The 25,694-nt window shown below is 37.8% G+C and overlaps 2 long non-coding RNA genes across 2 annotated transcripts; both read right to left on the bottom strand.

Moving 5' to 3' along the window:
* Positions 1-549: 549 nt before the first annotated feature.
* On the bottom strand, positions 550-6,611 carry LOC121831624 (uncharacterized). The gene is made up of 3 exons (XR_006075140.2): positions 6,451-6,611; positions 4,854-5,029; positions 550-1,486 (listed from the first exon to the last, which is right to left on the bottom strand). It is a non-coding gene; the product is annotated as an uncharacterized LOC121831624 (long non-coding RNA).
* Positions 6,612-9,941: 3,330 nt separating this feature from the next.
* On the bottom strand, positions 9,942-22,528 carry LOC143274452 (uncharacterized). The gene is made up of 3 exons (XR_013053098.1): positions 22,420-22,528; positions 18,021-18,123; positions 9,942-10,007 (listed from the first exon to the last, which is right to left on the bottom strand). It is a non-coding gene; the product is annotated as an uncharacterized LOC143274452 (long non-coding RNA).
* Between the last annotated feature and the right edge of the window lie 3,166 nt (positions 22,529-25,694).

Raw genomic sequence — 25,694 nt, 5'->3', positions numbered from 1 at the left:
GAGTTTCAGCACTTTTCTGTGGTTCACAGCCAGAATGCAGTAAAACCAGGATTCGAATTCAGATCCTAATTTAAAAAGCTAAGTCCACCACAATCCTACTAATGTACCACACAGGCCATGTCATTTTTACTTACTGAACAGAAATACAACTTCTTTTAAAAATTACAGCAAAAATACAAGCTAAATATTTATAAGTAACAAAATACCCTAAAAATTTAAAACCTCAAATAATTGTCAAATTATCAAATAAATTGATAATGATAGTCTCTAATTTTCACTTTTTAATATCTATAAATAGTTGTTATTAAAATTTTATTGTATCTGATTATGCAGATACAGATATGAAATACATATTAATGATACCACAATAAAGTACTCTACAGCTTGTGATCAATTTAATTTTGACATACATGCCTTTCTATTAGAAGACATGCAGTTCTGTTATGAGGTCTTGGTTCCACAGATGAATTTATCAATATTTGTGTGGCTACACTGTTTATAGACATACACCTTGTAATCATGGGGAAACAAGCCACACAAACTCAGCCATTGTAGTCCTCTCCATCTTGGAGATGTCAATTTATTTTTCCAATTCAGCCTTAAAATCTTGTCATTGTTCTTAGCGCTCTTCTTTCTCTAACTCTACAGCTAATCCATGGTCCAATCTTATAGACTTGTTAAGGTCAAGGCAGATGCTGGCCATGTCTCAGCAGCTCTTCTCACCATCACACTGCTCAAGCTATCATCCTTTCTGAGTTATTGTAATCACAGTTTATATTGCTGACTGGCAGAAGCCGAGAGTGATAGTTCAACATTTAAGTCAGATAAACTGTGCTTAAAGACTTTCTTGACACCCTCTCTTCTATTCTCTCTCCATATTCCCTCATATAACTCACCTTAAAATATTTGCTATTATTTGAGTAAGTGTCTTTCTTTCCTTGGGTTCTGGGAGTTTTTCTTTCACACCGACTAGGAGCCTCTGATCACATCCCTCCCTCTTTACACTCCTAACTCGTTTCTTCTCTTCTTCTTCAGTTGCCACAGTTTATTTGTATAATGTTGAGTAAATATTTCAAAAAAATACTTCTGGAGAGTGAAGTTCTAGAAGCAAGCGAGCTAACTTCTACACTGGAATGAAATTATCTTCCTCTTCAGATCTCGTGCTTCCACACCCCCTCCTTTCTTGCTTGTTTTATTGCAATGTTCTCTTGCTCTTCTTCAGCATTCCTCTGTGCTCCTGTCTGCTGTTTGACTCAGGAAGGCTGGCGAGCTTTCTCTCCCTTGTGGGAACTCTGCAAGCAAAACAGACTCCAGGCAGCTGGTCTGATCCCAGTGGGCCACTTTGCAAGGCAGTGATGACAAGAGTGACCTTGGAGGATGACCGAGTTGTCATTAAACAATTTAATAGATGAAAGAATTCTCCTCTTCACACTTTGGTCACATTTATTGTCTCCAAATATCTGGCACCAAGTTATAAACACTCATACTGTAAAGAGAGGATTTAAAAAAAAAAATTAAATTCATCATGTTGGTTTAAAATCTCTAGAACATATATAGAAATTGGGGCAGATCAACACAGGGCAAAGAAGGGCAAAGACATTCCGGTTTTCTGTGATTTAACTGTATCATGGAAGCTGCAAGATGATTATTGAATCTGGAGTTTTAGTCATGCCATAAAGCTGCCACCCATCCTGTTTATCACACTCCTTTCAGAAAATCAGACGATTACTGTTTGTGATTTGTATCATGTACAGCATCACTAGAGTAACAGTGATGGGAATAAATACTTAGATGATAAAGTTGTGAAGGTTTTTACCTAGTAAGGCTCGTTGATTTCCTTTTGAATCTTCCACAGACAGGGAAATAAGCCTACAGAAGTTGAATGCTGATTCAAGGTCACACAACTAGTTAATGATACAGGTGGGTCTGCTGACTCCCTGAACAGTGCTCAGTACTATCCACGGAAGAGCGTCTGTGAACACAGCCCTGTGCTAAATGAAGGTTTACCTGCTAGAGAGATCCTGTCCCTTCCAATTGTCCTGACACCCCACAGTTTATTTAGATTACATGATTTGGCCTCATATTTCTTCGGGAGCTAGCGAGGTAAGGATCACCCTATTAGAGTACTTAATTCCGAGCTAATGATCCTTCCTTCCGTCTGAAGTCTTTACGTTCCAGCTTTTTCAAAGGGAACTTGGTGTTGCTTGTCCTTTTCTGCCTGCCGCATGATGTGCACATCAGTGCCTCCCGCAGCCTTCCACTTTTTAATTGCCTCTCCTTCCTAATGAAGGCTGTATCAGCTCCAATGCTAATTGAACTTCGTCCTTCATTCAGACTGTGTTATTAAACAAATAGTCACAGTGTTTGGTCTCACTTTAATGGGAGCATTGATGTTTGCTTAACATCAAAAACTTATTAGCAATCCATTGCAAAGGCAATTAATGGAGGACATGTGGGTAAGGAAATTGAACTAGTCTGCCGCACAGGACAAAGAACAGCAGAGACACCCTGGTTTTCCATGGTTTAACCATCTGTATCCTGGAAGTCCCAAGCTGACTGTTCAATTCTGGACTTTTACTCCAAATCAATGAAGTTATCATGTTCCTTGTATGGGTCTGAGAAACTGTAGAGCAAAGACTTGTCCTCACTTGTCTCCAATCACAAACTTCCTGCCTCTTTAAATCATGTTTCCTAAATCTCTTAGCTAATAAACTTGTATTTGCCATTATGCAAAAACAATGACAGCATAAAAACAAAGACACAATGCCCCTTAGAGTATCATACCCAGAGGTGAGTGTACATAAGAGTTTGCTTTGTGGGGCTCTAGGGACATTGCAGCAGCTAAGAGCACTTAGTGCTCTTGCAGAAGACCCAAGTTTGGTTCCCAGCATGCACATGTTAGCTTACAACCACCCATCACTGCTGTTCCAGGAGATCTGATACCTTTTCCTGATACCCATAGGCACAACACTCATGTGGTGCACCTAGATACACTCAGGCTCATACAAGTGAAATAAAAAAATACATGATATTAAATAAGAGTTTATCTTGTATTCTGTGCTCCATTGTAACACAGATATCTGTCAGTACAAAATTGGTATTGACCAATTGATTGTTTATGTTTTAATTAGTAATTTGTCCTGAGAACCTTTCCTGAACAATAAACTGAGACATGACCAACATATCGAACAAAGAGGACTTTTCTCCTAGTATGGACCAGGCACAGTTTATCTGTTATAAGGTTTTAGACAGTTGCCTCTGATTTAACTGCTTGCACAGCCCCAGGTGGGCATTAGTATTTGGTGAGTAACATTAATACTAGGAACGTGAACAGATAGATGTCTCCATTGTAAAGTAACTGCCCTCAGTTGTGTGAGTAAATGCCATTCTCAGTGTTACTAGAGTACATCATAGCTTCTTTTTCTGGAGATCAGATTTATTTGTTGTATTTAAAATAATGTCAATAAAATGAAGAAATGACAGGAAGTCAATAAGAAAATGTTGCTAGAGTTGTAGATTTTCTTCTACTTCTGAACCCCTGAGAAAAGTGATACCTGGGTCCAAAGGACAAACCAACTTTAAAAATGTGAACCTCAAGGTATTTGGCAAATGAGTAATGCAGAGAAGCCCCAATTTTTCCTCCTCCTCCTCTTCTTCTTTTTAAACAATCCATGTTAAATATATTTGAGAGAACAGCCAATACTGGATCACTTCATTTACTTCAGGGACCTTGGATGTGACTGTGAAACTCCCATCTGTGTTAATATGAGTCATGCATGGCTAGTCCCTGGGCAATGTTTAGTGAATAGATGGTGTGGCTGCCTAGTAGGGACCCTTTTTGATAGAGCTATTGTTGGGAGGAAGAAACTGTATGTACATGTACTCTGGTTTACTTAGGATTATAATGCATAAACTGTTAGTAATAGGTTTAAAGGATTAGCATAGGCCAGCTTTCCATGTGATTGCCCTTTATATAAAAAAGTTAAATGCTACTTCTAATGCCATCATAAAAGTAAGGCTGGAGGATTATCGATTTTTGGAGGCTTTTACGAGATAGTTTGATAAGCGACTCTCTCAAGTTTTTAGTACTTGGCCCTGGTTTGTTGTTTACCTTGCTCAGGCAATTTGGTGTAATTAATTTTAATAGCTGTATTTACTTCTAGAGTTTGTACCTCAGTGGAGAGCAATCTCTAATCCAGACCTCAAATTCTTCTTTGAATTAAAAGCACACAATTATTTCAAATGAGTATCTTGTTCGTAAAAATTAAATGAAGAGAGCGAATGCAAAAACCTTTAACATGTTTACAACTATATGAAGTAGGAATGCAGAATAGGGCTGTAAGAAAGAATAAAAGCAACTAATGAGGTTGGTGTTGAAAATTACCTATGTATTTTAGTAAAGAATAAATAAAACTTCCATAAACAAAAGCTTAACAGTGTGATTTTTAATTCTTCCCTAATGTGGTGAGTTGGTTTTTATTTAACTAAAGATTTCTTGAAAAAAGTCTTTGATCATACTATGTGATGAATGTAATCATTCAGAGATTACATGCTACTTTGTAGATGTCTAAGAGGAAAGGGAAAACAGCGGTGGGATCATAAAATATACAACCAAGGAGAATAGCCATTCTCTGATGCTTTTCTCTCTCTCTCTCTCTCTTTTTTATGGACTAGAGAGATACAAACTAATTGGGAAGTTTGATACCATACCCATTTAAAAGAATATAAGTAATAGATTCACCCCTGAGGCCTATGAACTTCCAACTATGATTTTTGGGCCAAATATACAGTATGAAACATACATTTCATCCTATGTAGCTGGCTTTAAATCCAGACAGAAAATGGTTGGTTACCTCCATAACATTTCTGCCTCTTTTGCACCTGTATTGAGATACTGCTGATGCTTTTCTTTCTTCCTCTTTATGTACACACACTTTCTAGCAGTTGGATTTTTGGGAGGACACATGTCAGCATGTGATACTTCTTCAGTACATTGTAGGTTGACACTGTATTCTTGCTCGCTGCATCACTAGGGCAGATATACAATTAAAAATAAGAATGAATCGTAGGATTCTATTTTTCATTTGCTAGATGATATTTTCTTAAATATTTTGAAACTGACTTTAATATAAATCATGTTGTTGGGAAACATCATAAATGAAAATAACATAGAGGCATGTGAATAGTACATTTCAGCATTTGGGAAACTGAGTCAGGTGGACCTGGAGTTTAAAGCCAACCTGGACTACATGGTTAGAACTTGTTTCCAAAAAGAGGAGGCAAGAATAATCAGCAAGCACTTCATTCAGAAGTATTATCAAAATGTTGTCATTTTTATTTTTTCTCAGGTTTTTATTCTCCAAATTAAGTGCATATTTGTATTTATTTATTTTTGCTGTTATAATCAAATAACATTGTGATAAAACCTGTGTATTCATTTGTATTTGGTTTTATTTCCTTAGGTTTAATTCAGATTACTTTTAATTTCTCTGAAGTTTAGAGGTTTCTGTGAGGCCTGAGAGAGGAATTATGCCATTGAGCATGCTCATTAGAGAACAAGAACCCATACTCTCCAACAATCCTTTCCAGTACTGGTTCTGGCTTTATGCAGATGGTTTAGGACTGTATCTGATTAGATTATAATTCTCATGCCTCTGGTTGATATTAGGGTTTACAGGAAGAAGAGTTAGAAAATGCTTGTATGTAAGATACTTCTAAAAGTGTGTAGAAAATAAAAGATTGCTTGAGATTGTTATGTGATATAAATATTCTGATCTATAAGTTTGATTTTTTTATCCTTGTGGGGGAAGCATGAATCAGAATATCTGGAGTATTCTTTCTCTAAAGGAGAAGACAGGTTCAATAATGGAGACTCACAAATGGAAGAATAAAAGAAATACATAGTTTTGCTTTTGCAAACATACTGAAGTGGAAAATAGAAAAGCCAGAATCAACAATAGCAACAACAAAAAAAATACCACATCCATTTGGACTAAAATACATGTATATATAACACAACTTTCCAAGCATAAAACGGAAAGTCTAGCCAAGGGAATGAAAGAAATACCTTTTAAAAAACTGCTGAAATAGGCCTGTTGTTGAAATAGTTTTATTTCCCCTTTAGAAGATCTATTTACTGCAATTCTGGGAGCGAGAAGGACGATTTTGAATAAAGAATAGAGCCATTTAAGATGTTGTGCACAGTGCCAGAATTTATGAAGACCAGTTCGAATTAAAACTAAATGTCATCCAGTAAATAGAAACCAACAGAAATGTACATTTCATTTATTGTATTGGGAGTTGGGGAGGGCAGCAGGGATGGGCTTACACTAAACAGAACTCTTTTATATGGCACAGATTTTTATATGGAGAATGTACACTTCACAAAGTCATGCCTTCAATACTAGATGTTCAGTTTAATTCACTAGCTTCCAAAAGTTGAAATCCTACCTTTTCTTTTGACACAATGCAAGGGGAAATGCATGCATTCTTTCATCAAATTTGTAGTCACCACCTCTTTTTTGCTGGGTGTTATTCTACCCACTTATAGGGTCATTGACAAGTCAGGAGATTCTTGTCTTTGGGTGTTTCTAGAAACAGGAGATAAATAACATATTACAAGAAAGGGGTATGCTGTGGTTAGTTTTAAATATCAACTTGACAAAATCTAGAATCACCTGGGGAAAGAGTCTCAATGAGGGACTGTCTAGATCAAGTTGGCCTGTGGGCTTGTGTGGTAGGGGGACTATCTTAATTGCATTAGTTAGTCATCATGGGAAGACCCCATCCACTGTGGGCGGCACAACTCCCTAGGTTTAGGTAAATGTAGAGAGAGGACTGAGCACAAGTAAGCATGCCTCTATTTAACCTCTCTATGCTCTTTGCTGCTGTGATGTAACGGCTCCTTCTGCTCCAACTTCCCCACAGTGACAGACTATAAGCTGGAATTGTGAGATAAAATAGACCCATTCTCCTCAAGTAAGGGTATTTTATGACAGCATGCAGTAAAAATGAAACTTGAACAGGATGCCTTTTCTGCTGACAGTTAAGGTAGGGTTATTGGGAAATCCTTGTTTAATGGTCAGGGAAGGTCTCTGTTTCTCACTTGGGGGTCTTCCAAGACAAATTCTTAAGTCTACTCATTTTCCCTGCATTTAGATTATGACTGCTTGTAAAGGCTTTCTCTAATGATTGGCATTGACTGAAGAACTTTAAAACTGAAAAAAAAAATCAGTTTGCAAAAAAAAAAAAAAAAGCTGGAAATGCATGTTTTATAAACCAGAGGCTCAGGTGCACTGCCATTTTCTCAGCTCTGAGAAAATCATAAATTATTTTCTATTAGCAGGAATTACTATAGCTCTAGATGTTCATGATTGTTACACAGGAGATTCTTTTTTTCCTAAACATCAAGTAGCTGCCAGTTTTAATTTTCTTTTCAAATTTACACATTAAAAACATTGTTTTAGCTGTTGAACAAAACTGTCTTTTATATCCAAGGGACAGAACCAGGATATAAAATGCACGTTTTGGTTTGATTTCTTTCCCTCCAGCCTGGCTCTCTGGTGAAAACCACCCTTGTATTTGATAATTAGAAGGCTGGTGTTCAATATTAATAATGAGTGGAAAAATCAAATTCCAGTTTTCCTCTTTAATAACGTCACGCATGGAAGTTGTATATTCAAGTGTTTGGGGGTGAGGACAGCCTCTTTTCTGGTCATGTAGTTCCTTGGATCACTAGGGAATCTCAAGGACCAGCAACATGGCAGAAAGTGAAGTACATATTCAGTGTTTGTCTTATGTTAGATGTGGCACTGGGCAGGGATAAAAGAGTGGATAAACAGTGACATCCGTGACTACCCTCCTCTAGATTATGTTCGAAGTGTGTGGGGTAGACAGTAGATACATGAACTGGTAGCACGTGGTGGTGAGTGCTAAGAGGAAAATTTGCCAAGAAGGGATAAAGAGATATGTTGGCTATGAAGGGGGCAAATTTTGAAAAGAGACAGCTTGGAAGAATCTTGGCGGGTTGCTAATGTGCATATGGGAAGCAGGTGAGGCAGCATGCTAATATCTGCAGTGATTATAACAGCACAGGCAAGCACCGTGAAGCAGGGGCATATGACTACCAAGGCAGCAGTGAGACTATTGAGACTAGAGAGCAGGAAGGGATGAGCATGGGCTCACATAAATTGGTGTGTGTGTGTGGGTATATGGACCATGTAGATTCTTTCAAGCCTTTACAAAGAATCTGGCTTTTGGAGGAATCAAGCATGCAGTTGTTTTAGGGTGATGTGCACAGGAATTTCATGCTCTTATTTCCTGAGAATGCACTCAAATGGAGAAAATATCAATGAATGAACTCAACTGGATTCACTGTTTCAATGTTCCAGACAAGCATTGGTGGTAATTTGGGCTAGCATAGTAGCAATAAAGGTGGTAAGATGCCATCTAACCCTGGATGTTTGGAAAACAGGGCCAAATGTTCTATTGTTGGGTTAGAGGCCTATAAGGCAAAGAACACAGTTAGGATGGATCTAGTTTCTTGACAAACGCAAGTGGAATGGTGCAGTTACTGTTTAGAGATAATGGAATTTTGGGGATGGGGACACAGTGGCAGTTTTGGAAGAGGATGAGAAACATGGTTTTTGGACATATGCATGCATACATTCCCCTTTGTCTACATGGAGCAAAAAGCAGAAAACTGGAATGACAGAGTCAAACTGGAAGTATAAGTTTGAGATCAGCCAAAGCTTTGCCTATGAATGTCTGTTGCCTTCTAGGCTTGTTGCTAGAGACTTGCATGAAAATTGTGTTTTTGGTACCTTTGAGGTCCTAGTTCTAAAAAGCACCTCTCAAATTGTTTCAGTGCACCAATACTGGATTACTGGATTGGGAATATGATCTATCTATCTATCTATCTATCTATCTATCTATCTATCTATCTATCTATCTATCTCCTATCATCATCATCATTTGTCTATTTATATTTTCAATAATATATAAATTTTCCCAAATCAATAATATATAACATCTAGCCACATAGTTGCTTGACATCCTCATTGTGGAGTGTATAGGTGAAGGCTAGAGGGTCTGATATTGCTTGGTCAGCCACAAGAAAACAGAGAGTTTTGTTTCTGTTTGTGCCATTCCTCTATGAGTAGGCTTTTTTTGAGAAGGTTTTTGTTCCTTTTTCAATGGATGCATCTCAAAGTTGATTTTGATTTTAGACTCCATGATGTAATAACCTGTAATATTTATACAGAAATTCCATCTCTTTCTAAGAACATTACAGACATTCATTAATTGCTTGCAATCTTACCCCACAAGTCAAAAAAAGCTATATTTGCATTCATCATAAATTTTTCAACAGTGAGGATTTGAACAGTAGAGTATATGTCTATCAAACACCTGGCCAGTCAGGAAGAGAGGGATTCATAGTGCACATAATGATGACAACCTCCTCTTCATTAACTAATATTATTGTAGCACTTCCAGCACTCTCCTCATAAAAATTAGAGGCTTTAATGAAAGAGGTGTTCTCATTCCCTAGAGATTACAACTGATGCTCGTCAACTTGATGAACAGATGGGAGAGGGAAGCACCAAGAGTGTAACTGAGGAGGTGGGCCAAAGCTCCCTTAAATGCTTTTTGAAATGAAAGTAGAGGATTGTCATACCAGGAGACTTTAAAGATGTGCTTGGGCATTTGATGGAATGAGAATAGAGGGATTGAGTGAATGAATATAAAGACAACTTCATTTTTGCCTGCACTGTTAGAAATTTCAGACAAAAATGTTTTGTTTCACATTTAAAAAAATTCACTATTGACCACTATGGTATCCCTTTTAGCACTTTATAACTTCAAGGGGATAAAATGATATATAAACTAGACTACCATATGTGTTCTTATGGAAATTTCTAGGGTAGCATTTGAGCATTTACCTTGTTCTAGGAAGTCTATGACCGCAGAGAACATTTTCATTGGTTTCAACACTCCTATTGATAAAACTAAGACATAGCAAGAATAAGTTTTATACCATTACATAGTTGGTGCATTGATGCATGGTAGGTCGTTTGGCAGAAGAAATCCACTATGTTTTGGTTTAGCTTTGTTTTGTGTGTGAAGTATTTGTGATGAAAGGACTTCTTGGATTGAATAATTCACACTAGTCACTTAGAACAACACAACTCAATCTATTGCCCTTTACCTGGGAACTGAAATGCATATATCCAAAATGATGTCACAGGTGAGAGGAATGAAATTCATAGTAGTATATATTATTTTCCTTCAAGATTTTTGCCTTGGGCAAATAGGAGTTGGATTACTCTAGTCTCAGATCTTCTCTTTCTCAGTCATCTATATTTAATGAACTTTGTTGGGTTTTGGAGATAAATCTTATTTCTTAGGTATTTGGAGATAATAATACAAGACTGGCCTTGGGCAAAATTGAACAACATGATGAGTTAGGAACCTTGGATGTTCCCACCTCTGAATATTACACTGCCCTGTTTCTCCATAGATTTATAAAACTCTGCTCTATTCCTTTCAAACAAATACAAACAAGTTAAATTCAACTCCAGGAGTCTATTTTTCATGAAGTGATCTCATTCATGGGTCAGAACATGGCCCACGTCTTCAAGGAGCTCTCAAAACACTTTGAAAAAAAAAAAAGAATCTTTCAAGAATTATTCATTATGATGTCATGGGTGGAGTGGGTACTTTCTTGTTGCATAGAGCTGGGCTTTACTTCCAACCTAATCATCCATAAATTGTGGATGACATCTAAAATATTCTAAACACTGTGAATTCATTTTTCTTTCGAAATAGTATTAAAATTATTGCATGTATTTAAGGCATGTGTTCTGTGCATGTTACTTGACAGATACATAATAAATACCAATTGTTTGTTAATGTTCAATCAATAGTTATTTATGTTACTTGTGGGAGAGATTATAGTAAAATGCAAATGCTGTAAGTGTTAATATGAAAATAGAATGAGTACTATCTCATGCCGAACCTCAAGTAACAGCACAAGTGCACTTATTTTCAGATTCCTTTTCCTGCGTGTCTATACTTATTGGTGAGTAGAACAGCAGCTAAAGTGTGTTCCTTAGTGCCCCTCATTAGAGTCCTGTTCTCGTAGTTATTGACTCTACCTACCCTCTTGATCTTTGTCCTGTGCTTCCAGAAATCGAACTGGCCATGACTATTGCCCCCTCTGTCTTGTAAGTTTCTTCTTGCTGCTTTCCCACATCTGTTCCTCTGTGAGATGCAGAATTGGGGCACAGCCTCCCTGAAATAGCAGTGACCTGAATCTAGCTCTCCTGGGAACAGAGGAGAGGGGTGGATTCCAAAATTAAGTCTAAGTAAGGAGCAGAGGGAGGGAACTGTTTTATCCAAAGTTGTGAACACAGAAAAAAAAAAGAGTTCTCCAGTGGGGGATGGGAAAAGGTGACAAGTCTGGGCAATAGAGGTTGGCATCTTTCAACTGTTTGACACATGTGGTGTTTATAAAAATGGAGAGATTTTTATAATTACATCCATAAAAGCCAATAGAAGTAGAATTCTTGTCTCCATTTCCCATTCTTACTACTTGTTAGAATATATAAAGCCAGAATACTTGGAAGTTGAAGAAGAGATAGTCTGGACAGTGAGGAAGAGAAAGAGACACAGATTGCCCATCTAAGAGATTTCTGTGAGGATATTTAGTGTTTTCTGTCCTTAGTCTAAAATTCCAGGAATACAAAGGATGCATGTGAGGAAATTTATATTATAGAGCGGAGGATAATGGTGCTACTTACACTTGGGTATTAGCTGCAAGGGACCTTAGACATAGAGGAAAACAATAGCTCTATGGAATGAGGGAGCATGGAAGGATAATGGTAGGATTGTGGAAGGCTGCAAGGGGAATAAGAACAAGGGCTGAGAAAAGGCCTTATAGTACTGTGACGACGTGCCCCTTAGAGACATTCAGACATGGCCATTGGTATATTTCACTGTGGGGGGGACAGTGAGTGAGTAGCTCAGAGAGAGAAGCAAACATGAACTATTCATGCAAGATCTTGGGTGGTGAAGAGAAGGAAGGAGGCTGGTAGGCAGAAAGCAAAAGACAAATTCTGGGATGCAAAGGCAGGTTGATAAAAGAGACAACTTCAGCTGGAGAGGAAGGTATAGTGTAGTGGTTTGCAGTAAAAAGCGAAGGAGCAGAAGCAGGAAGGACAGTGGTCACTTCTCAGAGAAGAAACAGCCCTGAGTTCTCAGTCCAGGGGAAGGAATGCAGATGAGGGACAAGTGAGAAAGACAAATTAGTGATTAGGGTTAAGGAGAAAGCAAAGCCTTCGTGTAAGTGTTTGAAAAACTGTTAGTTTTGTTTTGGGGCAGTTATAATCCCACATGAGGGGTACAGTGGACATTCATACTGGACCACATCAGCCAGGTTCACCTTTCCCCACTAAATGTTTATAGACATCTTATGCATTCTGGCATTTATGTTCTTGTAGCTGAATTGATTATAGTATCATCAATGTAGAAATCTTGACCTGACTTCTAAACACATCAACATTATCACCTGGATTATCCAGGATTGTGTTTCCATAGTCTATCCCTCGTTAGCAATTTAGGTGTAATTATGTATTATGATAAAGAACGGTGTAAGTTTTAAGGACTGATGATGTCCACAGCATCATACAATCTAACCCATTAGGTTGATTTCAATTTCTTAGCAGCCAATAGTTTTGTGTCTCTGTTGCTTTGGTGAGGACATGACCTTCCCCATAATGATGGAATGATTCTATTTCTATAGCTCTGTCTCTAGACAGGTATGCAGAGAGCAGAGATTTAGGAAACCTTAGTTTTTCTTTTTATCTAGCTTCAGCATATTTTTATCTTATGGAGTGTAAAAATATGCATCTTGGAAATACGGAGCTTCAGAAATGAATATAGTTGTAATTTTAAAGTTCTTAGGATAGTGAAAAACTACAAGAGTGTGTATGTAACATGTTAGTCACAAGTCCAGGGAAACTCATTGGTTTATTTAGCAAATAAGAAGAGATGTTTCTATTAATTACATTTGTTCTTTGACATTTTCATATATATCCATAATGCATTTTGATTGTAGTTCTTACCATCTATCACTTCTCTTTTTTTCTGTTTGTTTACCACCCTCTTACTTTCATTACTAATTTCCTTCTTATGTTCATGTCCATTTGCATTGTTTGTGTTCTCTGGGGTTTGGCCAGGGCCCAATGCATGGTAGGATTGGAATTACCTTTTGGAGACCAATGGAGTCACCAGTGGGTACCAACAAAAAATAATGGCTCCCCTTCTCCCGGAGCTTATAAGTAGCCAATAGTTCAGCAAAAAGGAATAGGATCCTGTGAGTCCCTCCTCATCCACTTCCACTCTTGGAAGAACCTATCCTTTTCTGGCCCAGTGCAAAAAGCCACAGCTGCTCTGGTTTTGTCGTTATATTGGTTGGGTTCCATCTAAAGGATTAGATTTTTGCTGCCCTTCTACCTGTCTTCCAGATCCTGTATTCTTTGTGCACTCTTCTTCAGTGTCCCCCGAGACTTAGAAGGAGCAGTATGAATTACTAAGGTTTATTTATTTATTTATTTTTATTGCAGAATTTCTAGTAAGGTATTTATTTATTTACTTGGGTTTATTTATTTTGATGCAAAGTCTCATTCTTAATAGCCAATGCTGGCCTCGAACTTGGGGAAATCCCCTGCTTTAGATTTCCAAGTGCTAGGATTAGAGGTTTGAATCACCATGGTTAGCTTTAAAAGAAAAGCTTTAAAAAATAGCATTCAATTTAGATTACAATGTGTGAGAGCAGGTGAGAAAAAGTACAAGATTGATAATGTGGATGGGGAAAGTTCGAGATAAGACAAACACAAAGCTTTAGGCCTGAGTCTGAAGATCTCAAACATCCCAGATGTTAATCATGAGACATCACACCAACACTAAGGCAGGCTCCGCTCTGTAGTGTATAAGGTGCTAGAGAGTCAAGGGACGGTAACTTTAGTTAGAAATGGTTGATGTGGACCCAGCTTTTGCTGTACTTCATAGGAAACAGCACACATGTGTTCACTTTGTTTCTACAAAGAGCTCATGCATGGCTGTGGGGCTAGGATAAAGGATTCCTTTATTTGCTTTAAAAAGAAACAATCAGCTTGTTGATTTGAACAGAGCTTCTGAATCAAGAAACATTTAGAAAGCTGTGTTTAAATGCTTCATTTACACCCTATGGGGAAGCCCCTCAAATATGTGGCTTCCAGAAGGGAGTGGTGGGGACAGCAGTAAAAACACAGCCCTGTGGCACCTGATCATCTGCACACAAAGCCTCAAGTGAGAAACTTCCGAGTTTGGTGTTTGCAGATACGCTTTGTGCTCTAAGTCATAGACTGTTCCGCCTGAATTGCATTGCGTGCAGAAGCAAGGGCAGATGATGACAGACAGCCCCGTTGCCTGTCAGCCAGACGAAACCCACCATAATGAACAAACAAACAACAAAACCCAAAACAGAAATAAAAATCCAACACCAAGCAACAATCCCCCACCACAAAACTCTCCCAAACCAAAGGATGAAACAAAACCAAAGCAAATATAATAGCAATTAATAAAAAAAGAAAACCTCACCCCACTCCACCCCAAATCACAAACTTAAATCTTCAGCAGGTATATTTTACTTCTTAAAAAGCAGCTTTAATTTGTATACTTCAACGCTCATCATATACATTTAATAATACAGATTAAGTCTTCAAACTGGGGAATCTTAAAATACTTATCTCCTTCATAACATTTTCATAGCCCCAAACTCAGATTATTATTATTTTGACGTAATGCTAGAAAGTGAACCCAGGGCCTCACAGATGCCGGCTAAGCTCTCTGCCATTAATCTTTGCCCTCAACCCTGACTCTTACGTTTAACTGGAGATAGATCACTGTATAAAGTAGGCAGCATTTATGAAGTGATTACCATGGGCTAGCTTTCGAACCTTTTTTAACTCTCAAAACAATGGGGTGAGTTACCAACAGGCTGCAGCAAGAGCACACAAGTGAAGTGGAAGAGGCATCTGATGGAGATAAAGGAGACAGCTGAGCCCAGAAGGGAGGGGCTTTGGTTTCCTCTGTCCTCCTGACCCAGGTGTCTTTGTGGAGAACATCAGCTGGGATGAGGCAGGCTACTGAATTGTTCCTGTTGTACCACATGAGAACTTCAGCACTGGAAGGAAAGGAGGGGTCACAGCACAAGACACACCTTGGCTTCCAGGCAGATTTTTACCCACTGGCATTTTGGTTAGGTCTGTAGAAACCTATACAATTCCTGAGGTTTTTCTTCAGTTTTGCCTCCTTATTAGTTATGTATTGATTCGTGTACAATTCCTCCTCAGGCTGTGTCCTTCCTCAGTGATTTGACAGTGTGACCTAACTCCTTTGTTATGACACTACTCACAATTATAGCAGCTACTATTCATTTGCGGGATCTCACATGGCATGCACAGCTTTTTAGTGGAAATTACCAATAGCTAGTTATTATTTTAAGGTTTATAACTGATTATATAGCTCCCCACAGAAATAAGTTTATTTCCATCAACTCATGAATAGCTTGTACATGGGATCTTTTTTATTTTGGGTAAAACAATTCGTTTTGAAGATGCAAACCTCTTACGTAACCATGTATTTTCTTCTGCTAGCCATAGGGGATGGTGAGGTTATATTGTCATTGCTTGATGACACCAAGACAGGAAATGGCAAATCTAACCCCTAACCTCTCTAGCCTGCACATAAAATCATAATTTTATGATTTAAAACCTGTCATGGAAAACCCCAGGGGTGACATCTTTGGGAACTGCAAAACAATTGTTTTCAAAATGAATTGTTTAGAGGTTGTCAGGCTCCTAGGAACTGTGAATGTAACCTGTAATTGAAATTTTCTTCTTTTTCCTGATGTTGAGAGCAGGTAAATTAAAATCAGATGCTCATTTCTTGTTACTTAAGTTCATGGTTTATCTATCCTGTCTTCTGAAAAATAGGTATAATTAGATCTCTTGCATAATTTACTCAGTTTTCTATAAAAAGCAGTTCACAGATTAGTGAGAAACTAGAAATGCTGACAGGAAAGACTCCCAATTAGAAAATGATTGATTAATTTGTTGTTGCTGATAAAGTGTTAGTGTCATATTTTCAGATTGTAGGATAGAAAGTAGATAATGTTTCTAGTGTGTTAAAGTCAAAGAGGAGCCGGTTTCTTTGGGTCCACTCCATTCAGTTTTTATCCACTATGTTGTTGTTCGCTGAGGTGCTGCTCTTGGAAAGGTCACAGGAGTGCTCTCATTCCACATTTACACAGGTGGGAATCTGTTTTGGAGCATCACTGTGTTTCCAGGGCAACAACATCAGTACCATTTGATGTGCTGGTAGAAATGCCAGTTCTAGCGGCCCACTCCAGACTTCTGGATCAGATACTTGTAGGTATTAGAGTCTGTGTTGTAAGAGATCCTTGAGGGTTTAATACTACATCCATTTAGGAAGATAAGAGTTGTAGGTTCTCCCCTAAGCCTATGACATGTCTAGTTATAGGTTTTTGATCTAATAATAATGCTGATATGGGTCGTGACTCTAGAACTACTGGTCTAAAGAATGTCAGTTTACACAATTCCCCAAGTTTTTATCACTTGCAACATTTCACTCCCAAATAGAATTGCTAAGTCACACAGTGTGGACATGTTAACTTTATAGGGTAAGTAGTTTCATAAACACTCACCCCAGTTATGATCCCTGCCAGTAATAAATGGAAGTTTGATTGCTTTGTATCAAACTTTGTTAAGCACTTTGTTTTTGGCTTTTTGAGCCATGGTTTCACTGTGTAGTCCTGGCTGTCCTGGAACTCACTCTGTAGTCCAGGCTGGCTTTGAACTCATAGAGATCCACCTGCCTCTGCCTTCTGAGTCCTGGGATTAAAGGCGTGCACCACCACCACCCAGCTAGCACTTCATTTTTTTAAAAATAAAACTACTATATATAAAGTAATATCCAGTTGTAGCCTTAATCTGAATATCAACATTGAGGTTAAGCACCACTTTGCATACTTAAATATCTTATTAGCTCATCATATTTGCACTGAAGTTAATTGCTTATTTTTTTTTTAAATCTAATTTGGCTATCCTTTTTGAATCTTAGGAGTTTTAGAAACATTCCTGACACTGAAAGTTTTATGTTTCTTTTATTTAAAAAAGTGGGAAGAAAGATATTATCTTAAAGGTTCTTTTGTCATTTTTATTTATAACGTGTGTGTGTGTGTGTGTGTGTGTGTGTGTGTGTGTGTGTGTGGTGTGTGATGAGTGTAGGTGTTCATGCACACACTGAGATAATACTAACTATTAAAACTTATATGAAGACATACATTCTGCTTTCTAAGACATTATAATAAAATGTTGAGGTTTGTCAGGCACCTTTAACTTTGAATTTCAAATTAATCAACATCTTTAATTCTTTGTGTATGTGCCTACGTGTATATGTTAATGTGTGTACATGTGCATCTCTGTGTAGGGGTAGACATATACATGTGTGCCCATGCACATGTGTGCACTTGCCTGTGGAGATTAAAGGAAGATTCAGGTGTCATTCCTCACCATCCACCTTATTTTTGAGACAAGGTCTCTCATTGGCCTTCAGCTTGCCAAGTAAGTTAGGCTGGCTGGTGATTGAGCTCTGGGGATCTGCTTGTCTCCATCTGCTCAGAGCTGGGATCACAAAATGCATGCCACCACAGCCAATGTTTTTACATGGGTGGTGGGTAGGGGACTTAGGTCACCGTACTTGTAAGGCAAGCACTTTAGTGATGCGCCACAGCTCTAGCGTTAATCAACAATTTGATGAGCTTTCAAGAGAGTTTAGAATCGTGCTAGCAAGGTTATCTCTCACCCAATACCAACTTACTCTTGCCTTGTCCAGGGTCCTAACCTATTTTCTTAAAAACATATTCTTAATCATAAAATTTCAAATGTGTTTTTTACTTGGAAATTTTGATGATCTGTTCTTCATCTAAACTCCAGATATCTAGTTGACCACACTGTGGATGGTGAGCATAGTTTTTCAAACTCTATACTTCATCTTTTCCTATTAAAAAAGGTATAAATCCAAGGAAGATAATTGAAAAATGTAGAAAACATGAAGGTTAAAACTAAATAACTTCTATAGTTTTATTTCCTACATATAACCATAATGTGTACTTTTATTTATCAAAGTTAAATGTGATATTAAGGAGGGAAAAACACAATAGCTTAGTTTTGTACATTATTCTTTAATATTTTCATTTTGATCCCATTCCTAACTGTGGAATATTACTTTAACTAGGCAAAGATGTGCTATAGCTGTTTATGCTATAGAATATTGGTCTAACTATGTAAAGGTGTGTTACATTTGTTTATGCTGCATTTGTTTAATTATGTAAAGATGTGTTGTTTTTTTCACCTTGCCTGCCTAAGGCACCTGATTGGTCTAATAAAAAGCTGAATGACCAATAGCTAGGCAGTAGAGGAATAGGCAGGGCTGACAGACAGAAAGAATCAGTAGGAGGAGAGAAGAGAGAAGAATGAAAGGAGAGAATGAGGGAGAAAGAAAGGGAGACATCTAGGGCCAGCCAGCCAGAGTAGGACACACAGAAAGAAAGGAATGTAAAAATTCCCAAGCAAAACGCAGATGAAGAGAAACCGGTTAATTTGCTTTATAAGAACTGGTGGGACAAGCATAAAATGAGGCCGAGCATTCAGCTAATGATAAGTCTCCATCCATGTCATGATTTGGGAGCTAATTGGTAGCCCAAAAGAAAGCCTGCTATACTAACTGTCCTGTCACAGCAAGCATATAGAATATTCTAAACCATTACTAAAACTTTTGTGCTTGTTGCTGAATTATAAGGCTAAAAATCTAATAAAATGTACTTATATTATTGAGATTATGTATTTTGAAATTTATTTTTAAAATACAAATGGAGACACAAAGATGCCCATAATTAAATATACATAAATTGTAATCACAATTAAGAAAATGTTATAAAATATTTGACAATTTTAACATAACTTGAGCTGAGAACCATGTTTTTTTTTTTAATGTTCAATTCAAGGACAGTAAATTGTACTAATGTTCGGTTTTTCTAACACAACTTTTAGAGGAACCCTAGAGTGAGGTTAATAGTGCAAATGGAATTCATGTATTTTTATGTAACTCCGGCAGCTTTTCTATTTTCATCTTGAAGGTAGAACTTTCAAATTTATTTCTTAATATTTAAATTCCCTTGTTAAGAGCAGAGACAAATGTCTAATCTCTTAGGGTTTAAAAATACAAGCAATTATTGTGTGTGTTAGATTTATTACCTTTGTAGATTACAATCAATGGGATTTTTGCAATTAATGACAAAATTATGTATAATGGTCTTATGGTATTAATGGTCTTAGGAAGCCATCTGTAGCAGTTTCATTTCTCCATATAATTGCACAGAGTAGTACATGTTTTCCAAGGGAAAAAAAATCTCTAGACAAACTATGCCTCATTTTACTTCTATTTTAAGCTGATCTGCTCACTGAATCTGAGATTTTTGAGTCATTTTTCTTCAGGGATTTGGGAGTTTGCACAAGCACAGGCCTAATAAAGTCAAGTTTGGACAGGTTGCATACTGTGGGGAAGAGACAGCATCCTTCCATGCCAATGCTGTGCGTTGCTGATTTCTTTGGTGAGAGCAGGCAGAGGAAAGGGATGCATGCACCCTTGAATTAGTGTGTCACTTTATCATTTGGACATTCGACTGTTTTTATCACTGAGAACGGACTGGGCAATATGGACTCTGTCAACTGAAATTTAGTTACATGACACATACGGCTCTTTCCCTCTTGGTGAATGTGCCCCCGTAGAGGAAATCAGAGCCCATTATATTTTTCTACTGTGAATGTCTAGTGCCAGAGCTCAGAGTTCGGTCTCATGTATCTCATGGTGAGTTCCTCATTTTCTTAACATCCTTTTGTTTTCTTTTAGAATGATTTCCCTCCTTTATGTCCAATCCTAACAATTATCATAGTCTGACCATAAGCATCCTCCTCATTGATTTCAGAATATGTTTTCCCAATCATGTGCTCATATATTTAGTATATGCCCTTAGCAAACATACTATTTTTTTTTTCATTTTTCTTTATTGAGAAATTTTCTACTCACTCTACATACCACCCACAGATCCCACCTCCTCCCTCCTTCCATCTCCCAGCCCTCCCTCCCAAGCCACTTCACATCCCCACATCCCCCAAATCAAGGTCTCCCATGGGGAGTCAGCAGAGCCCGGCACACTGAGCCTAGGCAGGTCCAAGCCTCTTCCCACTGTACCAAGGCTGTGCAAGGTGCCACACCACAGGTACTGGATTCCAGAAGCCTGCCCATGCACCAGGGACATTTTTTTTTTTCATGTGAGTTTTCAGTTTGTATAAACTTCATGATTCTCTAAACACTCTGTCAATTTCCTCTGCCAATGTGAACATGTTAGTTTATGTTTCCATGAGCATGCATTACATTTACTTGTCCATTCCTTCAATGACAGAAACTTTGGTAGCCTCTGGAATCCTGGAATGAGAAACAGTGCTTATACCACAGTCTTTACATGCATCTTCTTGGGATGATTGTATTGGTCAGCAGCACTTACACCTAGTGCACAGGAGTTCAGAAATTGGTGCTCCTGAAATGTTAACTCTGAAATCATACACATACCAGTAGCAGTATATGGACTGAGCAGGTTGTGTTTGTATACTTAGGCATATATATCATAGCAATTAAAGACAAACTGATAGGTTTATTCATTTTACTTATAGATTTTCTTGGTTTTACTATGTATATTTATAGGTATTTTTGAATATTATTGTGTTTCTTCCTTTGATAACCTTAAATATTGTGAATGGCTTCCCTGAACCTGATAGTCATATTTAGGGCTTATTATATTTAATAATGATCCCAGGGTGATCAGTAAGGAGTCTATGGCGATTTTTGTGTCTGTCATAGTAGTGTGGAGATAAATTTTAGCAATTGGCTGCCGGATCTGGGAGCAGTATCCAGACTTGGTGTGTGCCAATTTCTCTGACGTAAATATTGACACAATATATGTGAAGAAGGTCTCTAGTATAAATTTATGTCGAATAAGTTGCTGCATTCTGGCTCTAGCTTACCACTGGCCTGGCCCCTGTTGACCCACGGGGCATAATGGTAGCTGCCTTTCCTCCTGCCAAGTCCTTTCCCATTCATTTTTTCCGTTAGGTTCTATTCTGTTTTACTTAATATGTTAGCTTTATATGTTGTTGTACTTTGTGGCTCCAAAACTGTTTTTATAGACACCCAAAGCTGGGGCTGGCCTTGAACATGCAATCTTCTGCCCTCGGCCTTCCAAGGGCTGGAATTACAGGCCTCAGTCTTCTGCCGTGGATGTTTCTGAAGATTTCTCAGTCTTCTTTCCCTTCCTTCTTCATGTTTTCTAATCCTCTTAGTTCTTTAAACATGTTACACATTCTTTATTAATTTTCATTCCAAATCTTTTAATTCTAGTTTTGGTACTCTATAAGGGAATGCTTTTATTTAAGCTTTACCCTAATTGGATCCATTTGTTTCTCTCTTTTTCCCTGTTTCTAGACAAGGAAAACTGGTACTAGAAAGGTAAATAAATCATTAAGTCAAAATTTAATGTTTGGGCTGGGTTTTTATTTTCTTTTTCTTTTTCTTTTTTGGTGTGTGTGTGTGTGTGTGTGTGTGTGTGTGTGTGTGTGTGTGTGTGCATACATTCACATCTTTGGGACTATGTGTACATATATGTGAGTACAGGTGAGTATATGCCATAATGTGAGTGTAGAAGTCAGGGGACAATCCCGAGTGTCAATCCTTGTCTTCTAAGTTGTTTGAAACAAGGTCTCTTGTTTACTACTACATATGCCAGACTAGCTATTCTGTAGGATTCCAGGGATGCTTTGTCTCCACCTTCTGTCTCACCATGAAGATTATGGATATAAACCACTATGTCTGCCTTTGTGTAGTTTCTGAGGATCTGAATGCAGGTAATCTATCTATCTATCTATCTATCATCTATCTATCATCTATCTATCTATCTATCTATCTATCTATCTATCTATCTATCTATCTATCTATCTATCTATGTATCTATCTATGTATCTATCTATCTATCATCTATCTATCTATCTATCTATCTATCTATCTATCTATCTATCTATCTATCTATCTATCATCTACTTTTCTATCATCTACCTATCTGTCTATCATCTATCTAGTTTCTGTTCCTTTCTAATACTTTGCTTTTTTTTCCTGTCATGCTTCCTTCATATTCACATGTCCAAATTTACCTCAGACTCAATTGAAATTTCATTTCATACTCACTTTTCAGTCCTTAAACTTCTTTGCATTACTGCTCCTCACATTGTGTGGAAATATTTATTGCAGTGATATTTATTTCTGTCTTTAAGGACTTTATCCCTTTTAAGGACTTAGTTTCTGGAGGGTAGATGATGTCATAGTCCTTACCAATAGCAACCAGCATAGGGCATGGGATAAGCAGAGGAATGTGTAGAGTCTGCAGCTGCTGTGGGTGTGGCACCTTAAACTTTGTGCCCGGTGGCTTTGGTTCCTTATCTATAATGTGAAGATGGCCACCTGACTTACACAGCTGTGACACAGAAATGCAGTAGCTCAGGTATGGCAGCTGGCAGGAAGGTGGTGTCCACCCCGTGTTTCCTTGTGTCCTACACACACACACACACACACACACACACACACACACACACGCACGCACGCACGCACGCACGCACGCACGCACGTGTGCGCGCACACGCAAACACACACACAACATTCCATTAAGAAACGGTTGAAAAAAGTGAATGAATCTCCCTTGGATCTCTCCTTGACTGACTCTACAGTGTCCAACTATTGTTATGCTAGGATGAGATTTCCCCGAGGTTGCCCCTCCTCCTCTCAGATAAAAATGACCAGTCTCACCAGGTAGTTTGGGACTCTAATTGGTTCAAGAGATAAACTAATCCTTTCTATTGAATTAGTTGTCTCATGTTCCTTTCTCCCAGGGCAAGAAAGTCTTAATCCATCTCAATGCAGAGGTTCCTCTAAATAATGAATCCTTTGTGGGAGCTTCTTGTCAGGTTTAAAGGGATTTAAGTGGGTGTATTTTTTTAAAAGTATCCTTTAAAGCAGCAGGCCTCCTTATATATAGGACCAATTTTATTTCCGTGTTCTTTCTTGTCCCTGTGAGAAAAATACCGTCCAGTTTGTCATTCGGTTAACTAGAGTTGGAAGTGGACTTCTGAGATCAATTTCAACTTAGAGGTGAATTCCTTTTGTACTTGTGGGTGCCCCATGGAGCCATAGAGGTCACCGTGGGACACACTGCACCTGGATATATAATGTTTGTTTTCCCACTTTGTATCATAGAATCAGGGGACTCCCTTGGAGCTGTCAGCTCTTGATACAAACTCAGGGTTCTCCGTGGCACCCTCTTACCCATCCTACGGTTCCTATGTTCATTTAGAAATGGGGATTGTTTCTTTTTAGAACTCATATCTGGACCCCCAAATTAAGTGTTCAAAGTTATTGAAACACATAGTCTCTAAAGACCTAGTTTTAAATACTTACTAATTTTCTGATACTCTCTTTATTTGACAATAATACAAGGAGCAGCTTGCTACAATACCTTGGAAAAGGAACACAACAAGGCTTCTTTTGATACTGTGTAAAACTCATACTATGCCAACTCTCTGAGAATATAATCAAATGAAGTAATCTGTTATACAAAGCAAAATAGGACTGTGTCTGTAATTAGTATGAACACACCAAACAAAACAAGACTAATTACTGGAGTGGGAAAAAGCAGAATGCATTTTGTGAGAGACAGGCTATCTTTCTCACTAGGCGGGTTTCTTTTTGTGTGGTTCTTCAACTCTGGAGAATAGGAATTTTCATGACATTAACACAGCTTATTAATGATCATTGTAAGTAACTCCATCCACCTAATTAAATCATCAGCTACAATTGGTAACAGGGGAGAGAATTTAAATGGAGCTCTTCTGACAAAGTAGTTGGCACCACAGTCCTAAATATTTAATACTCCCTGTGGCTGGATTAATGGGAACATTTACTGAGGTGTTTATCCAGGTCTTTCAAAGGTGACTGACAGACATTTTTCATGCCCCCTTTTTTTTTTAGATAAACCAAATTATAAATATTTTTGCATAAAATCTTCTGTCACTGAGTATGATGTAGACTGAGAAATTATAATTAAAACCTTTTTCTTTTACTCCATTTATGAGACAGTGGGGCGCCTAAAGAAGAATTGAATTACTTCAAGAATTTCATTAGTACTAGAAAGTAGGAATTAAAAAAATATATATATTTGTATGTGTTTAGTCATGTTAAAACAGTTGGAAAATCTCAAAAGAGGCATAATAAATAGTATCACTCAAGAGTCCTTTACAGTGCATACTAGATAAGAATACTGCAGTAAATACTGAGTGTTCAGGTAACAAGACAGACTGGTCCCTCTGGTGTTATATCACGACATGTGAAATATTAAACAATAATTACAAGTGCAACAGTGCAACAAAGGTAAGAAGAGGAGAGACAAAATATTTAACCTGGCACTTCAATAGCCATTGAAGATGAGAGAGGTCCAACAGAGTCGTTTGAGATGAGCCCATGGGTGTAAGCAGGGTAAACTTTTACTGTTTATTTTTTGTTTTAGATTATATGGAGGTTATAGATTTATGTTTGGCAAAAATGAATGCCCCTGATGGAACTTTTAAAATAAGCCTTTAAATTTTAGAACAGTTTCAGATCCACAGAAAATGAATAGAGGTAGTAGAGTTACACTTTACACCCTTAGTTTTTACCTCAGGTCCTTTTCTTTCTACCTCACTATGCCTTCTGGGATTCCATGCCCCATGTAGTTGTTATACCTCTTTATACACCGGTTGATTGTGACATTTCTTTGACTTTCCCTGCTGTTGACGACCTTGATACTTTGGAGGTGGACTGATAAGATATTTTGTAGATTGTCTTTTGATTGGTATCTGTCTGATATTTTCCCTGTGATTATGAGTTTCTGTGAGGAAGAGTAGAGAAAGCTTTTGTCCTCATCACATCAAATCAAGGATACCTTCCATCAACAAGATTAACTGTGTTGGTGCAAACTTTGATCATTTGGCTTAAATCATCTTCCATAGTTTCTTCACTGTGTAGTTATTTTCTATCTCTTTCTTCTGTACTGTGCTGTGCAAGCAAGTAATTAAGCTCTGTCTACACATAAGAAGAGAAGAACTAAGCATTACGAGCAAAGATGGAGAGTCTACATAGGTCTATTTGAAATCACAAATAGGTTGTTTGGAGCACATCAAACTTGTCTGCTTTCTGTTTCATTCAGCTTCACTTTGTTGATCAAATTGATTCCCCTTTGGCCATTTGGAGTTTGGTCAGTTGACTCCTTTCTCACTCTGATACACCCGCTGTCACTTTCTCTGTTTGTTTACAGTGCTTCTTCAATTTCTGGCACCGTAAGACATCCCAGAGTCATCTTGTGCATTCCTCACCCCAGCCCTAGAATCAGCATTTCTCGAGGATCTACTTATTATTATTGAAGAATAAGAAAAATA

This window comes from Peromyscus maniculatus, chromosome 8, assembly GCF_049852395.1.
Source record: "Peromyscus maniculatus bairdii isolate BWxNUB_F1_BW_parent chromosome 8, HU_Pman_BW_mat_3.1, whole genome shotgun sequence".
Classification (NCBI taxonomy): domain Eukaryota; kingdom Metazoa; phylum Chordata; class Mammalia; order Rodentia; family Cricetidae; genus Peromyscus; species Peromyscus maniculatus.
This window is presented reverse-complemented; position numbering and strand designations above follow the sequence as displayed.